Source organism: Camelina sativa, chromosome 8 (assembly GCF_000633955.1).
Source record: "Camelina sativa cultivar DH55 chromosome 8, Cs, whole genome shotgun sequence".
Classification (NCBI taxonomy): Eukaryota; Viridiplantae; Streptophyta; class Magnoliopsida; order Brassicales; family Brassicaceae; genus Camelina; species Camelina sativa.
In genome coordinates, this window is record NC_025692.1 from 18,044,605 (window position 1) to 18,048,830 (window position 4,226).

The window sequence follows — 4,226 nt, forward strand, 5'->3', positions numbered from 1 at the left end:
AAAAAAAAGGTCGGGTCGTTTCAACCATACATCCCGAAGGACCGCCTAAACAGGCCACACATCTCGAAGGACCGTCACAAAGACCATACATCCCGAAGGACCGCCTAAACAGGCAACATTGGCTAAAACGCCCGCCACAAAGGCCTTATAATTGGCTAAACAGCCCGCTACAAAGGCCACACAATTGGCTAAACAACCCGCCACAAAAGCCACACAATTGGCTAAACAGCCCGCCACAAAGGTCACACAATGGCTAAACAGCCTGCCACAAAGGCCACACAATGGCTAAACAGCCCGCCACAAAGGCCACACAATGTCTCAAAAGACCGCCACACACGGCGCAATGACTCAAAAGTCCACCACGAAGGCCACACTAGCCCCTCCAAGGTTCACAACCACTAAAAATGGACAATTCTAACTCCCATAAAACTTTCTATTTTTAGAACTTTCCATTTTTGGAATCTTTCCTCTTTTAGAAACTTCTATTTCAGGAAACTTTCCCTCAACACCATCACAGTCCCAAAGGACTCTCATCAAAGAAATCTTCTTCTTCCGAAGTTCCTTAATCCTCCTCTCGAGAACCATCACTGGTCTCGCCTCCAAAGTCATGTTAGGCTGAAGATCTTCAGGAATCTTAGCCAACAACTGATCATCCTCACAGAGACACTTCCGCAACATAGACACATGGAAAACTTTATGGAATGCTCGCATAACCTCAGGTAATCTAGTCTATATGCCACTGGTCCAACTCGCTCAATCACTCTGAACGGACCCATATACCTCGGACCCTGCAACATCGCCATCTTGAGGTACACTCTATCTCCAACCTGAAACTCAAGATCTCTCCTCCTACTATCGGCATAACTCCTCTGTCGATCCTGAACTTCCTTCATGTTCAGCTTGAGAACCCGAATCTTTGCTGAGATCTCCTGAACAAAATCTGCCCCGTAAGTGCTCCTCTCCCCCACCTGAGTCCAGCATAACGGTGTATGACACGACCTCTCATACAAAGCCTCATAAGGAGCCATGCCAATACTCGCCTGGTAACTGTTGTTGTAAGCAAACTCTACCAAGCTCAAATGATCTGCCCAATGACCACCCCAATCCAGCATACACATCCTCAACAAATCCTCCAACGTCTGGATTGTCCTCTCTGACTGCCCATCTGTCTGGGGATGATAAGTTGTATTCATATGTACCTTAGTGCCCATCTCTGCCTGGAATGCCTTGCAGAACACTGAAGTGAACTTAGAATCCCTATCAGACACAATGCTCGCTGGCACCCCATGCAATTTGACTATCTCCTTCACATACTCCCTAGCCAAGACCGCTGCTCCATCAGTCTTCTTAATAGCCAGAAAATGTGCCGACTTAGTCAACCGGTCCACAATGACCCAAATCGCATCAAACGTCATGGACACTGGTAAACCTACCATGAAGTCCATAGTAATCTTATCCCACTTCCACTCTAGAATGGGTAGACTCTTCAGCAAACCACTTGGTACCTGATGCTCAACCTTCACTAGCTGACACACAACACACCTCGCAACCCATCTAGCCACGTCCTTTTTCATCCCGACCCAATGATAGTACCTCTTGAGATCACAATACATCTTAGTCGCTCCTGAATGAATAGAGAACATACTCGCATGAGCTTCTCTCAGGATCTCCTGCCTCAACTCCTCATCCTTAGGTACACAAATCCGCCCATGCACTAAAATAGTACCATTAGTCAAAACCTGATACTCTGACTCCACATCCTTTGAGGCATTCACCAGCCCCAAATCCTTCTCTTGAGCCAACCACACTCTGCTCAACAGATCTGCTCTAACAGCTGCAACCAAACCCAATGGCTCCTAAGAACCGCATACAAGCTCAACGCACTGATCTCCCCTACCAGAGACTCCATATCCTGCTACTGAGCCGAAGCCGCCCGCTTCTGACTCAAAGCATCAACAACCAAGTTAGCCTTACCAGGATGGTAGGCTATCTCCAGATCATAATCCACCACCAGCTCTATCCACCACCTCTGCCTCAAGTTCAGCTCGGGCTGAGTGAATATATACTTCAGGCTCTTATGATCTGTAAACACATGTACCTTTGCACCATATAGATAAGATGTCCAAATCTTCAGGACAAAAACTACAACACCCATCTCCAAGTCATGAGTAGGATAGTTGTCCTCATGCTTCCGCAACTGCCATGAAGCATAGGCAATCACCTTCCCATGCTGCATCAACACACACCCTAGACCAACTCTGGATGCATCTGTATACACCACATAGGGTTCTCCCTGCTCAGGCAAAGCCAACACCGGAGCAGTAGTCAACATCTCCTTCAGGCTTGCAAAGCCCTCCTCACATTCCTGAGACCAGACAAAAGGAACATCCTTCCCTGTCAACTTAGGCATAGGACGTGCTCTGCCCGCAAACCCCTGCACAAATCTCCTGTAATACCCTGCCAACCCGAGAAAACTCCTGATCTCCGTGGCATTCTGCGGTCTAGGCCAATCCCTAATAGCCTGAATCTTCTCCGGATCTACAGAAACTCCATCTGCAGACACAATGTGACCCAGAAAACCCATCTCCCGCTGCCAGAAGCTACACTTGCTCAACTTAGAAAACAACTTTTGCTCACGCAACTTCTCCAGAACTGCCCTCAAGTGCACTGAATGCTCCTCATGACTCTTAGAATAGACCAGAATATCGTCGATGAAAATGATGACAGACACGTCCAGAAACTCCTGAAACACGCTGTTCATCAATCTCATAAACGCAGCTAGTGCGTTAGTCAACCCAAAAGGCATCACCACAAACTCATAATGCCCATACCTCGTCCTGAAAGAAGTCTTCCTCACATCTGCCTCATCTATCGGTATCTGATGATAACCCGACGCCAGATCTACCTTGGAGAACCAAGTAGCACCCCTCAACTGATCCAACAACTCATCAATCCTGGGAAGAGAGTACTTGTTCTTCACAGTGACCCGGTTCAAACCGCTGTAATCAATGCACAACCGGAAACTCCCATCCTTTTTCTTGACAAACAACGCCGGTGCTCCCCACAGTGTTACACTAGGACGGATGAAACCTTACTCAACAAATCATCTAGCTGCTTCTTCAGCACTGCCATCTCTGCTGGAGTTATTCTGTAAGGTGCCTTGGATTATGGCATCGTCTCNTATACTTCAGGCTCTTATGATCTGTAAACACATGTACCTTTGCACCATATAGATAAGATGTCCAAATCTTCAGGACAAAAACTACAACACCCATCTCCAAGTCATGAGTAGGATAGTTGTCCTCATGCTTCCGCAACTGCCATGAAGCATAGGCAATCACCTTCCCATGCTGCATCAACACACACCCTAGACCAACTCTAGATGCATCTGTATAAACCACATAGGGTTCTCCCTGCTCAGGCAAAGCCAACACCGGAGCAGTAGTCAACATCTCCTTCAGGCTTGCAAAGCCCTCCTCACATTCCTGAGACCAGACAAAAGGAACATCCTTCCCTGTCAACTTAGGCATAGGACGTGCTCTGCCCGCAAACCCCTGCACAAATCTCCTGTAATACCCTGCCAACCCGAGAAAACTCCTGATCTCCGTGGCATTCTGCGGTCTAGGCCAATCCCTAATAGCCTGAATCTTCTCCGGATCTACAGAAACTCCATCTGCAGACACAATGTGACCCAGAAAACCCATCTCCCGCTGCCAGAAGCTACACTTGCTCAACTTAGAAAACAACTTTTGCTCACGCAACTTCTCCAGAACTGCCCTCAAGTGCACTGAATGCTCCTCATGACTCTTAGAATAGACCAGAATATCGTCGATGAAAATGATGACAGACACGTCCAGAAACTCCTGAAACACGCTGTTCATCAATCTCATAAACGCAGCTAGTGCGTTAGTCAACCCAAAAGGCATCACCACAAACTCATAATGCCCATACCTCGTCCTGAAAGAAGTCTTCCTCACATCTGCCTCATCTATCGGTATCTGATGATAACCCGACGCCAGATCTACCTTGGAGAACCAAGTAGCACCCCTCAACTGATCCAACAACTCATCAATCCTGGGAAGAGAGTACTTGTTCTTCACAGTGACCCGGTTCAAACCGCTGTAATCAATGCACAACCGGAAACTCCCATCCTTTTTCTTGACAAACAACGCCGGTGCTCCCCACAGTGTTACACTAGGACGGATGAAACCTTACTCAACAAATCA